The sequence below is a fragment of the Hemicordylus capensis genome, chromosome 5 (assembly GCF_027244095.1).
Source record: "Hemicordylus capensis ecotype Gifberg chromosome 5, rHemCap1.1.pri, whole genome shotgun sequence".
NCBI classification, from domain to species: domain Eukaryota; kingdom Metazoa; phylum Chordata; class Lepidosauria; order Squamata; family Cordylidae; genus Hemicordylus; species Hemicordylus capensis.
In genome coordinates, this window is record NC_069661.1 from 121,109,076 (window position 1) to 121,127,786 (window position 18,711).

The following is an 18,711-nucleotide window of genomic DNA, read 5'->3' on the forward strand; positions in this document are numbered from 1 at the left end:
CAATATAAAACTGCATGGACTCCAAGCACACCATTTTATATATCACTCCTTTTGTCTGACACCTCCTTTCTTTATTCTTATTTATTTATTTATTTATTTATTCTCTTTATTATTAAAGAGGAAATTTATTTTATTTTATTTATTTAACATATTTCTATACCGCCAAAACTCACGTCTCTGGGCAGTTTACAAATTAAGGAAGCAATGAAATTCATTGGTTATTGAGTGTATGAAATTCATTATGATTTTATGTTCTTTTCCCTCCTTCCACTGTTTCCTGTATGTGATACTGGGAGCGGCACAAGTGTGGAAATGCATATTTCATCGCCCTTATACTATCTTATTGTATTTAATTTGCATCGTACCTGATTCAAGTGTCCCAATCCAGGTAAAGGAGATACTACCTAATACTATCCAGTGCATAAAAGTGGACAGATACAAGCAGTAACAAAGTAGCCTCCAATCTTGACTATACAGTGGGTATTGGAAAGAATCACCCCCTTTGATAGACCTTAAATTCTGGTTCCCTTACATCCTGAAATGAAAAAAGAAAATTCTCTTCACCAGCTGTACCTATCCAATGCAACCTATAACATCCAACTGAAAAACATCACAATTACAGTCCAGAAAAAGTGTCAGAAACAAAAAACAGGAATTACTGAGATTGAAAAAGGATCACACCCCCACCCCCACCCCCATGTCAATATTTTGTTGAACCACCTTTTGCTTTAATAACAGCCTTGAGTCTGTTGGGATACTTCTCTATCAACCTTGCACATCTAGACGGAGCAATATTTGCCCACTCCTCCATACAGAACTGTTCAAGTTCAGTCACATTGGATGGTAGGTGTTGGTGGACTGCTATCTTCAAATCTCCCCACAGATTTTCTATGGGATTTAGGTCTGGGCTCTGACTGGGCCACATGAGGACGTTCACTTTTTTCTCCTTCAGCCACTGTGTGGTCAATTTTGCTGTGTGCTTCGGATCGTTGACATGTTGAAAGGTGAATCTTCTGCCCATCCTCAACTGTCTGGCAGAGGGTAGCAGGTTTTCTTCCAGAATCTGACGGTATTTTGCCCCATCCATTTTTCCTTCTACCCTAACGAGAGCCCCAGTCCCTGAGGCAGAGAAACACCCCCACAACTGGATGCTGCCACCTCCATGCTTCACTGTAGGTATGGTGTGTTGTGGAAAAAATGTGGCTTGTTCGGGAGGGTCGCAAGGAGAAAGCCACTTCTCAAGAAAGGCCACATTAAAGCTCGTTTGAGCTTTGCCAGAAGGCACCTTGAAGATTCTGCTGCCAAATGGAAAAAGGTCTTATGGTCAGATGAGACCAAGATTGAACTATTTGGCCTCAACACCAAACAGTACACCTGGCGTAAATCCAACGCAGCTCACCATCCACAACACACCATACCTACAGTGAAGCATGGAGGTGGCAGCATCCTGTTGTGGGGGTGTTTCCAAGTGTTTGTTGTCCCTCACCCCACTTGCAAGCTTAAGCACACTTAATTGACCAATGCTGCCTCTGTAGAGCATCACACCTGTAGGCCTAGTACACTGGACCAAAACCTAAACAAGTGCTTTTTGGTGACATATGTGATGGCTAAATTGACTAGGAAGCCCACCAAACACCAGACTTCATAACTTGTAAAGATGAGTGATAACTGAAAGGAGCTTCAGCATCTGGTAAATCTATTGGTAAGTCTTTTGGAGTAATACACCTTAGCCCCACACAAAATTAAGCACTTTCTACTACACTTAAACTCATGTGGATTTTACATTTATGTAATACCTTTGCATTCCATCTTTCCTTCAAGGAAATCAGAGTGTCACACATGGAGGTCATGCTAGTTTGTCCTCACAATCATAGTGTGAGAGAAGCAACTTGCCCAAAGCCATCCAGTGAGCTTCAGGGCTGACTGGAGACAGCATGGTGTAGTGGTTAGAGTGCTGAACTAGGACCAGGGAGACCCGAGTTCAAATCCACATTCAGCCATGAGACTTGCTGGGTGACTCTGGGCCAGTCACTTCTCTCTCAACCTAACCTACTTCACAGGGTTGTTGTGAGGATAAACTTAAGTATATAGTACACCACTCTGGGCTCCTTGGAGGAAGAGTGGGATATAAAGTGTTAATTAATAATAATATTCAAACCCAAGCCTCTTTCCACCCATGAAACTAGCTGGCTCTTCTGTTACCCTGCTTCTTCCCTCCTCCTAGTCCCAAGTTTAGACTGTAATATCTTCCGTTCAGGGAGATGCCCTTTTGCTTCTCTAACTCGGTAAAGCACTATGTAAACCGACTGTGTTCTATAAATAATCAATAAGGAAAGCCACAGAAATCAATGAACAAAGAGAAACATCAGAGCAGCCGAAAGAAGAAAAGCAAGCAAGGTAACACTCCTCCCAGCGTCTTTAACCGAAAGGAAGGCAGGGCTGAATTTTCACTGAAATGACTAGAGCAGCGCTTAAGGGGGCAACGCGAAAAGGCTGAAGATGGCTCTCGGGTCCCAGTTCTGACCCAGACAGATTTTTAAAAAACACTCCGTTCTTTTGGCACAGCATATCATGTGTGAAAGGGTGTCGTGCTAAAATGAAGCTTTGGGCTAGAAAGGATGTTGGTGTATCTTGAACAAAGGTCTCCCGGTGGCAGGGTGTACGATTGGGGTAGCCCCATTTGGGCTGCACAGGCTTGTTCCCTATTCAGGCTGCTTGCGCGATGAATAAAAAACAGGGAACCCATGGGGAAGATTAAAGCACAGCACAAACAGAAATCGCTAGGTGCACCACCCTAGTATCTTTTTCCTATGAAGGGCGGGTCCGCTTCTAGACAGGTGTTGGACACCCCTCGAAGCGCTTTCCTCTATCGGTTCCGACCTCTGCATACTTTCTCCGCGCAGACGGTAGGTCCTGCTGCCATCCTGGAAAAAAACACTAGTTCCGTCGTCGCTTTGCTACCTGGCCCGGAAATTCCATCTGGGCGTGGTCCTATTACGCACCACGAAGGGGCGGGGCAGCCGATGCCGGTGTTTGTACCTGAGTGAGAGAAGCAGCGGCAGGGGCTTGCCTGCTCTCCCCACGCCCCCCTCCCGCCCCTGCGCGCGCACTCGTTCTGTGCCAGTTCAGGCTGCTTGTCCCCGCCCCCTTTGGGATTAGCTCAGTCGCTCTCTCTGCCTGCCTGGCACTGTGGCAGTTGCCGCTGCCAAGTACTGTCGGTGCTATCCACGCAGTTCTTGCCTGCCTCATCAATCCTGTATGTGAAGCGGACGCTGCGCTTCTACGAGTCCGGCGCTTGAGCGCCGCCCAGGCTGATGGCACAGAAGAAGGAGCAACAGCAGCGCAGCCGCCGAGCCAGGCTGAGCCTGGCGGACGGGACGCTGAGCTTGCTTCGCGAGGTAAGAGATTTCCGGGCAGGTTGCTGGATGGAGAGGTGCGAAGTTGGGGCGCGCGTGCCGAGCGGGGGGACCACGCGCGGCACCATTTAGCGGAGTAATGGAGTGGACGAAGGGCTAGAGGTTTAAGGTTTGGCGGGGTGGGAGGAGAGAGCCGATGGGCAGTGTAGGTGAGGGCTGCTGGTCTACAGGGCTGTGTTAAGAAAAAGTGACGGGGCGCGGGGAAGCGGAATGAGAGACTGCCTGGCTGAGTGGTGCGAGGGAATGTATTGCTGGAGAGTGGCTGAGGGAAAGCAAAGTGGGCGACGAGAAGCAGGCTCTGGCCAGTGGAGCACAGCAGCTAGTGTGTGCCATGCGCCGAGGGTGGAATGAGAGAAAAGCGGGATGTAGAAGCTGACGGGGGGATGTGAGGAGAAGTGGGGAACCAGCGCGCGGCAATGCTGTGTGAGGGAGTAAGAGGCTCTAGGAATGAGAGCACCTGCGTGTGTGTGTGTGCGCGCGCGTATGAGAGTGCTCAGCTACAGGAGACTTTGCACCCTTATCGTGAGAAGAAGCTATTGGCTGCAGCCGATTTCCAGCTGTAGGATATTTAAGGGAACCAGATTCAGAGTAGGACCGGGCTCCCCTTGCCTGCCGCTTAGAAGTGGGCGCAAAACGGGGAGCGATTCTCCCCTTGACAGGTGCCGTTTATGATGAAGGGTGAATGATCCAGTGCTTGCCAATCGACCCTCTTCTACAAAACTATTAAGTAATCATGACAATACTTCGCATATGGCACTCTTAGAGCGTTCAAAGCACCTCACCTTATCTTGTTCTGATTTTAAAAAACAACAACAACCCTGTAAATAATACTTAGTATTGTCATCTCTGAATTGCTCGTGGAGGATTGAGACTGAACGAGTGTTTTGCATAGGGCCACCTGGTAAGCTCAGGGATGGAGCCAAGTTAGAATTGGGTATTTCCTGATGGGTAGCTCAGAGCCAAACTAGACATTACTTTAAATTCTTGGGGTTGGTTTTTTGTTACATCTGAAGCTCCTGTGTTGGGCCCTGTTCTTTCTCAGAACGCAGGAAGAAGGAGTTTCACCTTCCCCCCAGAACCATTTTCCAACTGGAAATCCTATTCTGTTGGTTACTTTGGGGGTAAATAGCATGTGGGGATGGATTTCAGTAGGAAAACAATGCAGGGGGGGGGATATTGACCATCCTCCCTTCACACCACATTCTTGAGCCAGGCTCAGGCCCCACAAGGCTGTTTTAGCTTAAAGGACTGGGAAATGCCAAGCACAGGATTCTACTGCGTGTTTAAAGTAACATCTAGTTTGGTCTTTGGTGTATTAGTATTAGCCACTGTCTTGCAGGAGTCCCATCCTCATTTACATCAGGTTTTCTTAGATGATACGTTATGCAGTAGGATAATTTCAGTTCAGATGCCAGCCAGCCACTTAGATACTTGTCTATGCCAAAGAGAAAACTCTCTGATCCCCTGTAATAAGAAACAACTTATCAACATCATTTCTCTTGAAAAGCAGCTGAGTTCAGCTGCAGCAGCAAGAAGCAAAGGGGAGTGTGGTGCCACCTTCATAACTAAACTTAATTACAGTTATGAGCTTTCTGGGCAGAAGCTCATTCTACTAAATGAAAGGCAGAGAGAGGTTCCTAAACGTAAGCTGTGGTTCACTGACAGGTAATACTTCACCTGCATGATTTCAAGATACAATTCAAAGATATCAGACTCCATACTTAACTGTACTACTTTTCTTTTTCAACCTACCTTCAATGGGCTTTCTTTTTCTGCCCACCACCAGTGGCCCTACTGGGACATCATGGTGGCTTGGCTGTGTCCCAAAAGCATACGAGGGCAGAACTGACTTCACGCCTATGCCTTTGTGATACTGAAAGAAGTCTTAGCAAGATCTGCATTCAAGCATCTTCAGACTGGTATAGACGGGTTATACTCTTATCAGAGAAGTATGGTTTTCTGTTGAATTAATCCCCCTTAAAACAGGAGAGCTATTCATTAGATATAGAATGGAGAGGATGTTTAGTCCTTCCCTTCCCTTCATTAAGGATTTGGCAAGTCCTGTTATAACAAGATAGTAAAAGGGGATGAAAAGGGGATACTTTTAAACTATCAGGACTGGTGTGCTTGAGAGAAGGAGAAAGGAATATGGCTTTATTGAAACTTAATGGTTCCCCAATTAGCGGGGCGGGGGGTGGAGAGAGACTGACCAGAAGATGTTAAGTCATTTAGCAGGTATTTTTAAGAGAGCATAAGTGAAATTTGGGAAGTAAGGTTTACAGAACAGTATATCAAAATTGTGTATAACCAGTGCTAAAGGTAAAGTTGCGCCGTTGAGTCGGTCTCGTCTTCTGGCGACCGCAGAGCCCTGTGGTTTTACCATTGTCATCTCCCACACAGTATGAGATGATGCCTTTCAGCACCTTCCTATATCGCTGCTGCCCAATATAGGTGTTTCCCATAGCCTGGGAAACATACCAGCAGGGATTCGAACCAGAAACCTCTGGCTTGCTAATCAAGTCATTTTCCCACTGTGCCATTAGGTGGTGCTAGCAGGTCCCAAACACAGGAAACTAAATTATGTTGACTACATTTTTTGTACATGGCTTCATTGGAATTATGCTACCATTTTAGTTCAGTGTCCAGTTCAGATGTGGCGACAGCCAACAACTTGATTGGCTTTAAGAAGGGTTTGGTTCTTCATGGAGTTCTTCATGGAGGAGAGGTCTCTCAATGGCTGCTAGTCGGAGGGCTGTGGGCCTCCTCCAGCCTCAAAGGCAGGATGCCTCTAAGTACCAGTTGCAGGGGAGTAACAGCAGGAGAGAGGGCATGCCCTCAACTCCTGCCTGTGGCTTCCAGTGGCATCTGGTGGGCCACTGTGTGAAACAGGATGCTGAACTAGATGGGCTTTGGGCCTGATCCAGCAGGGCTGTTCTTATGTTCTAATAACTGGTAGTTTTCCCCACAACTTTCACTAAGATAGTAATTACATCTTCTAAACTAACTTTATTTAGTTATATTTTATATTTGCATGCACAAAACTAGATTTATTTATTACATTTATATCTTTCTCTGTCTTTTGCAAACTTCCAGGCAGTCTTTCATTCAGGCACAGAACATTCTCATACCTGCTTAACATAACAATATACTCCACCATTGTGGGTTTGTTTAGAGGTGAACTTTGAGTGCAGCTCTATTACTGCCATTGTGTAATAGGACAGAATTTGGCTCCATGTTAACTTGAGTTAGGTACAGATAATGCATTAGTGCAGTCAGTGACATGGTAACAGTCAGGAATACTCCTTCATAATCTGGTTCCATGATAACCAGTATGTATGTAAAATCAAATAATCTGGAATTGTCCCAAACATTTTGTTTCCTCCAATGCAAGCATCATTTCCCTGTTGATACGGCATGGGATGTGACAATAAGATAATATCATGCCATCATTTTCCATATGCTGCCAGACCGCAGAGGAGATATATTGCCAGCTATTACATTGTGGAGTTATTCTGTGAAAATTCATGAATTGGGCCTTAGATGTTGAGGAAATAGCCTTATGTAATTTATCTGGTACTCTGTTCAGAGGATTTCCTTTGTACATCAGTCTTTATTTTGTATAGGTAGAAATCATATTATATCACCTTTATGGTATTTATGTAAAATATATTGTATGAACAAATAAAATGCATTGAATTAGAGGTACTTTTGTTGCTCCAGCATGTAATAGGTTGTTATACCTTATCATTGCATAGATGGCATTCTGGTGAGGCAGCCAGTAATACTAACTGAATACTTAGATAGGATTGCCAGATGGAGGCCAGTAGAGGATTGTTCTCCACAGTGTACTGTCTGCATTTGGTGTAGTTTCTCTACTGGCTCAGCTTCGTAAGACACTCTTAAAAAAACAAACCATGGATAAGCGGGGGATCAGGTTCTAATTTAACATGAAGCTCATTGGGCAACAAGGGAATGCATATTAGGCAATGAAATGGGAATTACTGTGTGTAAATTACAATGAAATGGGAATTTGTGTACATTGCCAATATATGCAAAACACACACACAGAGACAGGCAAGATCTAAAATCATGTGTTAAGTCACAGCTCCAGAGATATGAGGCTTTGGGAAAGAGAAACTCCTTTGAACATCATTACTTACTGAATGCTTATGTAAGCATAGTATTTGCTTATTTCCTTGCTGCACCAGAACAATATAATAAGCTATAATCCAAATAGCAAGATATTTTTTATTATCGATAGCCTTGGGTTTTATGTAGGTGTGTAATACTTGCATTTTAATTTTGGCATTAAAAGGTGAAATTACACTTTGCCGCAGCAGGGAAGTAACTCACCCAGCAAGCAAGAGGTTGCTGGTTAGAATCCGTGCTGGTATGTTTCCCAGACTATGAGAAACACCTATACTGGGCAGCAGTGATATAGGAAGATGCTGAAAGGCATAATCTCATACTGCACGGGAGATGGCAATGGTAAACTTCTCCTGTATTCTACCAAAGAAAACCACATGGCTCTGTGGTCATCAGGAGTCGACACCAACTCAATGGCACAACTTTATCTTTACTTTGCATCTATATATATAGTATGGGGAGTATTGCTTGATTTAGTGGTCAATACTTATTATTATTATTTCTTGTTTACACAGTCAGACAGGTGTTATTGACTGGTTTGTTTTATCCAGACATCGAGTCCTTCCTAAGGATCTAGGATGGCTGAATTTTATTGTCAATATTGTTGTTGTTGTTGTTATAGATATCGTTGCAGTACTAGCTTTTCCCAGTAAAGCTGGCTGTTTCCAGTAAAGCTGCTTTTTGTAATTGGCTGGTGGTGATTTCTGTGGCCCCTATGGTGTTGAGGTGCTCTTCAAGGTCTTTTGGAACTGCACCCAGGGTGCCAATTACCACTGGGATTATTTTGGTCTTTTTCTGCCACAGCCTTTCAATTTCAATTTGTAGATCTTTGTATTTGGTGATTTTTTCTATTTCTTTTTCTTCTATTCTGCTATCCCCTGGTATTGCTATGTCGATTATTTTGACTTGTTTTTCTTTCTTCTCGACTACAGTTATATCTGGTGAATTGTGTGGCAGATGTTTGTCTGTTTGTAGTCGGAAGTCCCATAATATTTTTACATCTTCATTTTCTTCAACTTTTTCAATTTGATGGTCCCACCAATGTTTGGCTACAGGTAGCTTGTATTTTTTGCAGATGTTCCAGTGTATCATCCCTGCTACTTTGTCATGCCTTTGTTTGTAGTCAGTCTGTGCGATCTTTTTACAACAGCTGATTAGGTGGTCCACTGTTTCATCTGCTTCTTTACAAAGGCGGCACTTGCTGTTTGTTGTTGATTTTTTGACTTTTGTTCTTATTGCATTTGTTCTTAGTGCCTGTTCTTGTACAGCCAGTATTAAACCCTCTGTTTCTTTCTTCAAGTTGCCATTCTTAAGCCATTGCCAGGTCTTGGTGATGTCTGATTTTCCACTTATATTGTACAAATATTGAACATGCAGGGGCTTATTTCTCCATTTTTCTGCTCGGTTCTTGACTTGTTCTTTCTTGTAGGCCAGCTTTCTTTCATTGGTGTTGAATAGTTTCGCATTATTGACCATTTGAAGTGCATCTTCTTCACTGTCCTTGATATATTCTTCAAGGCCTCTTTTCTCCTCCTCTACTGTTTGATGGACTTGCAGCATTCCTCTTCCACCTTAGCTGCGAGGAAGGTATAGCCTATCTATATCACTGTGGGGGTTCAGAGCATGATTGATGGTCATTATTTTCCTGGTCTTGCGATCCAGCGTCTCTAGCTCTGCCTGGGTCCAGTCTATTATTCCTGCAGTGTATCTGTTAACAGGTATAGCCCAGGTGTTTATGGCTTGTATGGTGTTCCCGCCATTGAGTTTGGACTTGAGGATTTTTCTAACTCTCCTGATGTATTCACTTCCAATTTTTCTTTTAACTTCAGTGTGTGCGATGTTATCAGCCTGGAGAATGCCCAAGTATTTGTAATGTTCTTTCTCTTCCAGGTTCTTGATCTTGCTTCCATTGGGCAGTTCTATTCCTTCTGTTTTTCTTATTTTCCCTCTGTTCATTATTAATGCAGCACACTTGTCTAGTCCAAACTCCATTGCTATATCGCTACTGAATATACGGACAGTGTTTAGCATTGATTCCATATCTGACTGGGACTTTCCATACAACTTCAGATCGTCCATGTACAGCAGATGGTTGATTTTACTGGATGTTTTAGATGTTTGATATCCGGGGCCTGTTTTGTTTAGTATTTGTGAAAGTGGGGTCATGGCGATTACAAACAACAGAGGGGATAGTGAGTCCCCTTGGAAAATGCCTCTTCTAATGCTAACCTGTCCAAGTGTCTCGCCATTGATTGTTAACTGTGTACTCCACATGCTCATTGCTTTTTAAAATAAATATCTGAATGTTTTTGCTGACACCAGTTGTTTCTAAACATTTTAGTATCCATGTGTGAGGCAATGAATGGAAGGCTTTCTTGTAGTCAATCCATGCAACACTTAGATTTGTTTTTCTTCTCTTGCAATTTTCTAAAATCATTTTGTCAATCAGCAGCTGGTCTTTTGTGCCTCTGGTGTTCGGTCAATTTCCTTTCTGTTCAACTGGAAGCTGTTTGTTAGTTAATAAGTGTTGCATCACTTCATCTGCTATTATTCCAGTTAATAATTTGAACATGGTTGGCAGGCAGGTTATCGGTCTATAATTACTTGGAACTGCATCTTTTGCTGGGTCTTTCATGATGAGATGAGTTTTCCCAGTTGTTAGCAATTGTTCAGTATCACCGCCTTGCAAAATGCAATTGAACTGTTTTGATCGTTGTTTATGAAGGCTTGTTCGGTGTTTAAGCCAAAAGCCATGCAGTTCATCGTCGCCTGGTGCAGTCCAATTTTTAATTTTCTTTGCTCTTTCACTTATTAATTCTGCTGTTATTATTAGATCTTGCATTTGTTGGTTACTTTTTTTGACCTCTTTCATCCAGCCTGCTTTTTTATTATAATCTTTTGGATTGTCCCATAATTTCCCCCAGAATTGCACTGTTTCTTCTTTATTTGGTGTTTCTAGGTTTCTTGCAGTTTCTCCTTCTATGCTTTGTTAGAAATGCCTCTGATTCGACTGGAATTGGAGATTCTGCCTGTGTTGTGTAGTTCTGGCTTCATATCTGCTAATCTTCTTTGACACTGCTGTTATTTGCTGCTTTATTATTTCCAGGACTTCTCGAATTTTCCTTGAATCTAGGTGGTATTTTTGGATCAGATACTGTTTGGTGTTTTCATTCTTCAGCTTCTTGTCTTTCATATCTTTCAATTTACTAGCATCTGGTCTAAGCCTGGCGATTTTATTTTCTAATCTAATCTTCCATTTAGGTGATGTAATGCTTTCTTTTTTTTACAGGTCCACTGATCTTATATCCTATTATTATTATTATTATTATTATTATTATTATTATTATTCTGTCTGGCATTTATAAATGTAGGTGTGTGCCTTCACATGCCTTTATATATGCAAGAAAGGGTATGAGATGGGAACCATATATCAGGGTGGAACAACATGTTAGTACACATTCCTCAACTACATGTGGTTAGGAGATATTATCAGGGAACAATTGGTGGGGAGGAGGAGAGAGAACTCTTAACTCATCCTATACAGAATTGGAGACTCTTATTAATAATAATAATAATAATAATTCAATTTCTATACCGCCCTTCCAAAAATGGTTCAGGGCGGTTTACATAGAGAAATAATAAATAAATAAGATGGATCCCTGTCCCCAAAGGGCTCACAATCTAAAAGAAACATAAGATAGACACCAGCAACAGTCACTGGAAGTACTGTGCTGGGGGTCGATAGAGCCAGTTACTCTCCCCCTTCTAAATAAAGAGAAGCACCATGGTAAAAGGTGCCTCTTTGCCAAGTTAGCAGGGGGTCTAGTCCAAACTCCATTGCTATATCGCTACTGAATATACCTTCTCCCCTACAAATGTCCCCCTCCCCTACTTTTCATCCTAGCCAGATTTATTTATCATCGTGGAATCTAGAGGAGGGAACAGTGGCTAAAAATTATCTAGGAACATTGATGGAATCAATAGGCAGGTACTGCAAAAGTTAAACACCACTTCCCATCCATTAATACAGTTCCGCCGTTGTCGACTCCTGGCAACCACAGAGCCATATGGTTTTCTTTGGTAGAATACAGGAGGGGTTTACCATTGCCATCTCCTGCGCAGTATGAGATGATGCCTTTCAGCACCTTCCTATATCGCTGCTGCCCAATATAGGTGTTTCCCATAGTCTGGGAAACATACCAGCAGGGATTCGAACCAGCAACCTCTTGCTTGCTAGTCAGGTCATTTCCCCGCTGCACTATTAGGTGGCTTAAGTAAAGGTAAGTTCTTAAGTAAGTTACAGAACTTACCTAAAAGTAAGTTCTGTTTATTTCAGTGGAAATTACTTCCAAATATGTTGCTTTCTAGAAGTATCTGATTGGCATTTATTGGAAGCAGAATGCCAAACTTGATGGGCTTTAGTCTGATCCAGCAAGTCTCTTGGTATGTATAATCTCAAGTCAGTAGTGTAATTACACTGCAAAAAGGAGCGTCTCTTCCCATGGGCAGCAGAAAATGTTAGTGACAAAATAGTCAGATAAAAAATAATTAAAATTGTTTGTTTACATACTTTTCTCTTTAAGAGGTCTCTCTGAAAGTACTTTTTATGTTGTGTGGTTGTATTGCAAGTTCTGGTTCTCTGCTGGCAGATTTTTAAAGCTACAAATAGTCCAATCTGTAAGTGTTCTCTTGAATGTTTTAAATTTAGAAATCATGCATTTTTGAATAGAACATGTCATACCAAACAAAAGCTGGCTAGATATTCATTCTGTTCTCATGGGTATGCCATAATTTGCAAGAATCCATATTTCTGAACAGTACATCATAATTTACAGGCATTTGTAGCTTTATAGGAAATAATCAAAACCACTTGTCTCTTGTAGGTTGCTTTGTATTTTGTTTCTTACATCCTGGTAGTTGCACAAACAACTGACATATTCACTGTGGTGATTGTTTTTCAGATAACATTAATATGTCAGAGTTTACTTGAACTAAACAGAGGCTATTTTCAGTTTAACGAACTAATTTGGCAACTGTGGTGTTAATCTAGTGAAGCCATATTGAAGTTGCACCAAACCGGTCCTGTTGAGGATCAGAAAGCCTTTGTTAGCACCAGAACAACTTCACCAAGGTTTGTTTTACAGCTGATGTTCTGCCTCCTTGTTCTGGAAAGTGACCAATTGATTTTCAGAAATGGCTCTTGATAAAGCAGTTTTCAGCTGCAGGTTATGCAATAGAAGGGCTAATGTATGTAAAAGCTAGGAAGACCTAAGAGTTAAAAGCAATTAACATTTATGGTAAAGTTGTGCTTTCAAGTCGGTGTTGACTCCTGGTGACCACAGAACCATGTGGTTCTCTTTGGTAGAATACAGGAGGGGTTTACCATTGCCATCTTGCATGCAGTATGATGCATGTATGATGCATGCAGTATGATCCTTCCAGCATCTTCCTGTATCTGTGCTGCCTGATATAGGTGTTTCCCATAGTCTGGGAAACATACCAGTGGGGATTCGAACCAGCAGCCTCTTGCTTGCTAGGCAAGTTACTTCCCTGCTGTGCCATTAGGCTTTATTTGTGTAGGACCAATGGAGAACATTTTTGGCAGCAACAGTTTCTCTGTATAATGCTGGCTTGAGACTTTTCTCAGTCAGGATATACCTTATTGCCTTCTAAGTTTGGAAGGAGATCAGCATAAACAGGTGAAATGAAGTAACTATGAAAGACCATTGATAAACTTGTCAAGGAGGACAAGTCAATCAATGGCTACTAATCATGATGCCTATTGGCTACCTCCAGGTTCAGAGGCAGGATGAAGGGGAGCAATGACAGTAGATAGGGCATGCCTTTATCTCCTGGTTATGGACTTATGGATCTGGTGAGTCACTGTGGGCAGTCTTAAAGCACCCCCCCCACCACCAAAAAGCGAATGGGTGTTTGGTGGGTGCCAAAACCGGACATGTCCGGTTCGAGTCTGGTGCAGACTCAAACCAAATCGAGCAACCTGGTTTTGTGCACACCCTTACAGCACACCCCCACACACCCCTTTTTAGAACGTCTCAAGAAGGCCAATGTAGTGTTCATTAATGTTGTAGCTGAGAAAAAGCTTCCCTGAAAATAGTTGCCACATCACTCTCCCCCTCACCCCCTGAAATAATCTTTTAAACATTTTTACTTTACATTTCTAATATCAGATTAAGCATTTATATTGCTAACCTCAAGACAAGCAACTCTTTAAAATTGATCATGTGACTGCCTCCATGTGAAATATTAATTCCTGTGCAATCATTCATGCAGTTTTTAAAGAGCTGTATCCATGATTATAGTATAATAGAAATCTAGGATAGCTTCTGCAGATAAATTCAGGAAGTGTTGCAGTCTCTATGTAATCTGTTCACTTAGAGCAGGCACATGAGCACTTTAAAAAAATCTAGCTTTAAGCAACAATCATCAATGGTCTTAATAGGACAGGGCTAAACTTTTCCAGTTCTTGCAGTGATATGTGGCTCAACTTCTGGAACACTTTCCAGTATTTTATTTTTCTACCAAATATATAACCATTTTAAAATTTGTATCCCACCTTTCCATCTCGGGTTGAAATGTTTAAGGTAAGGCTGGATTATGACATGCTGAGGCCCTAAACTACTTGAAACTTAAAAAGAACCCATAGCATTACAAAAAGGTAAATGCTATTCTAACAAAAATGACAATGAAAGTAGAAACAATAAAGCTTTAATTTTTTTAACTTTTGAAATATGCTACAAAAAACCATCTAACAAAAACAGTTGCTTTGCATTAAGCAAGGGTGTTGCAGACAAGGGGGGACAAATGTCCCTTGGCCCAGAGCGTTAAGTGGCTCACAAGGGGCCCACAAGGCTGCTGCTGGGTATTGCTAGGGTGCACAGCACTTTCCCCCACACTCCCCCCAGCTTTCCCCCATGCTTCCTTCTCCCAGCCCCTTGCCACTGCTCTGCCCTCTGGCCTGTCCGCCATACAGGAGCTGCCGGAGGAGGGGCTGCCCAGACCCAATCTACCACTGCCCCCATACAGAGGACAGTGTCCCTGGTGGCCCCTCACACAGAGCCTATCTGCACCATTGAGCTGGCACTGCTACAGCCAACCCCCACCCCGAAAGACTCACCAAACAGTGATTTCAAGAGTTGGGGAGGAGAAGGTTTGGGGGAGGGGTTGCCCTGCCCCCTTGGGTCTGACATCAGATCAGGGTGTGTGACTTGGGGCTCTGGGGCACATGTGCGCATTGCGTGCATGATGTAGAGAGGCCCCCTGGTTAAGCTTTGTCCCCCAGCCACCAGGAACCTTGCTACGCCCATGGCATTAAGTCTACAGTATTTGCATTAGAAATACCTTTAAATTGAAATAAATTGTGTAAAACTTGAAAGTGTGTGGGGGGGCCCTCATAATGTGAGGCCCTCTAAGCTGTAGCTTACTTAGCTTGTGCCTAAATCCAACAAAGGTTCAAGGCAGTTAACATCAAATAAAAACACACACACAATAATTAGAAGACAATGAAAGAGCTAGAAATAATAAATTCAAAGACTGGTCAGGTCACAGCCTGCTAGAACAAAACTATTTTCAGCTGGCATTGGAATGGCAGCAGGGAAGGGAAAAGCAGAATGTTCCACAGCCTGGGCACAGTGACATAGAAAGCCTTTGCATTTATACCCACAACAGCAACATAGGTGGAGGTGGGACCTCAAAAGGCCTTCTGCAGCTGAGTTAAGTGGATTCATCTGGGTCTTATGGAAGGAGACTGATTCCAAGCCATTTAGGGCTTTTAAGAGTAATAGCCAGCACTTTTCACTGACCGTGGAAATGGACCAGCTGTTAACACCAATGTTAACCTTTTTCAGTGTCTGTTTTCCTAAGAGTTCAAACAATGTAAGGAAAATGTACATTACTGAAATATTTTTTAAAATATTTGTGATAACCATTTCAATAAAAATAGTTAAGTTTTTTGAATTTGAATATATCATAATAATAAATAAACTTTGTTAGCCGCCCCATAAAATGTTCTCTGGGCAGCTCAAAACACAACCTTAAAGCATCCAATAAAAACACATAAAGCACATCAAATCACAAATTGCATTTAGGGTGCTTCCCCCGCTAAATAAACATTTCAGTTAAGCTATTTTTACTCTTTATGGGCTGGTGTGTGTGTGTGTGTGTGGGGGGGGTACTTTTAAGATATTTATACAGCATATAAAATTAACCTGGCATATGTTTTGAGTTTTGTTAAGAAATTGGATGACATCAAGACTGTTCCTTATGAGTAATTCTACTGAAATTAATAGGACAGGTTAGTCATGACTAAAGCTCTCTTCAGTCATAAAAGTAGAGGATGCTGAACCCAAGTGCAGTGTCGCTGAGAGTGAGAAACCCTACTCCCGTGCAATCCATTGTACAGGCAAATGTTGTTGTGAAACTCTGTACTCGTGCTCAGATTATTTCTGCGAGAGTTGCCGTACTCACATACAGCATCCTCAGTTTTTACATGGTCTGCAGAGGGCTTAATTTGCCCAATTAATTTTCAGTGGGACTACTCATGATTTTGGATGTCAGTCCCTGTGAATATGCATGCTTCCTTAAGAATAACAGTGTTTTCCAAGGCCCAGCTACTTCTGCATGCTTTGCCACTGGCTCGGGTTTGGTCTGTTCAATTGACACAGATTGCTAACAGTCTGGATGGCAGTCCTGCATTATTGCACTTTAACTTTAAAGCACAGTGTTGGATCATGGGGGTTCTAGTAAAACACACACACACACACACACACACACACACACACCATGGAAGCTGAAACCAGCCCACCCTTCTTATTCTTTAAAAATGGGCAGGCGGTGGGGTGGTGGGAGGACATAATTGTGCAATAATAAGTAAAGATACCCTGGCTCTGTTTCCGTTTCTGAAACTGATAAGCAACATTAATTGAGCAGGCATCTGATGAAGCTCAAGTGAACATCTTGTATCTATCTTATTGTTGTGAGCTGCCCCGAGCAGTAGTGCACTGGAGGGGCGGGATTTAAATATTTTAAATAAACATGATCAACATCATCATGATTTACAGCCCAGTTCAAATTAGTATATATGTTGATTCTGTTCTATTGGTTTTGATAGAAAGAAATTGGAATAAATTCAAGTACTTCATCTTAAGTATTAAAAACCAGTTCTATCACATTAGCGTATGACCAAGAAACAACTGGGAATGGGATTGTGTAAATAGAATCATGCTTGGTTCTCAGTGTGGCACAAAGTAATGCTTTCTGCCACACAGAAGATTGATGGGGGCAGAGCAAAATCTGCTCCCCACCACACCTTGGCAAGAGAACTCAGGATCACGAAGCATTTACAGGGATACCTCATTACCTACCAATCCAGCATCTGCAGTTTCATCTGCGGTCAGGGTAAAACTGAGACGTGACCTCTGCATACACTGGAGGAAAGGTAGAAAAAGGGTTAAATCCACATAACGGGTTGGGGGCAGTGTTCTCCAAGGCGTGTGTGTGCACGCACACACATTTTTAAATGTCCACTCCATTGATTTTAGATCCTGCTCAGGTTCATTCAAGCAGGAAGGTCCCACTCGTGCATACACACTGCCTTGATACTGCCGCCCAGAACAAAACTAATTCCACACACAGATGAAAAAAATTAGAGGGAACATTGGTTTGGAGTGCCTGGAAATGACCTCAGAGGTCATTTTCAGCTGCCATTTTGAGCACAGGAGCCATTTTGTGGCTCATTCGATTTTAAAACTCCATTTTCGGGGGGTGAAAAAAATCACAGAATAATGGCAAAATTTGGATGTTCAGGAGGCATTGCTGGAGACCCATGGAGCATGGTAGGGCACTTTTGCCATTTTTTGCAAAGTTTTTGGGCCTCCAGGAACCTAACCCTGTGATCACTGACCCTGTATTTGTCATTTCACTATCCATGGTAATTGTGGAGAATGGAACCCCCATGAATACCAAGGTCCACCTGTATACTATCTACTTTTTCTACACATGGGTGGCTGCTATTCATTCCTGTGGGAGGATAGGAGGGTACTGTACTTGGAGATATCTTTGTGTTGACAGCAAATCCTGTACCAAACTCGTTTTGATGGGTTGTCCAGCCTCTATTAGGAAGGATCTCATATGGAAGTACAATGTGGGCCTATATGGATACCTGCATTAAAATGCATGGCACTCCTGCAATATATGGGCATAATCTCCCCACTCCCAGCTTATCAGAATGATGAGCATTTTCTTAGACTTTGTCTCACTTTTTTCATGTATACACAAGAGATTTCTTCTGCCAAAAAGCGGTCATACAGGATTTTTTAATACCCTCAAATATGGAATCTAGGACTAACTCAGGGGTAGGCAGCCCAGCTAGGGTTGCCAACTATCCTGCACTATGTGGGATGTCTTGATTACCTGTGGGGAAATGCTTGTCCCATTTGGGACTCAATTTCTCCCGCTTTTTAGCCTTAAAAAAAAAAAACCTAGCTGGGCCTGGCACAGACCATCTGCACTTCCACCGGCCCACTCCCCCCACCCCGCCGCACATGGTTTCTGGCTAGCAGGAGCAGCCCACTTTTTCTGCAGCCCCCCCCCCCCCATCCACCACTTTCTGGCTGGTGGGTCCATCAACTCCTCTCGCCCACCCGCCTGTTCCTGGAGGCCGGCCCAACACCGGCTGCTCCCGCAAATGCCCTTCACATTGAAAATAAAGATAACAGATGATGCTAACAAAGAGGTAGCTACTTTAAAATGTATTGCATGGAGAGGTGGTGGCCTTTTGTCACATGGTACACCCTCTTTCTGCAGAATTGTTTTTCTGCAGAGTTGTCATTGGGATACGATCAGACCAGATAGGTGATTAAACAGTGTATTTTAGCTGTTGAATTTCAGAACAATTTAAATTTACTTCTGAACAATATTAAGGCTCAGATGGAGAGACCTAGAAGTGAATCACCTAATTATTTCACCACCTTCGTTATTGCCAAATATTGAAGATCTTTTTCTAGAGCATGATTTAATGTTTTCACTTGTGTATTATTGCAAGGTAGGATTTATAATATTCCTTATAAAAATGGATTTGTCCATGAGTCAGGTGAGATTAAAACCACTGGACATGTGATACTGTATTATT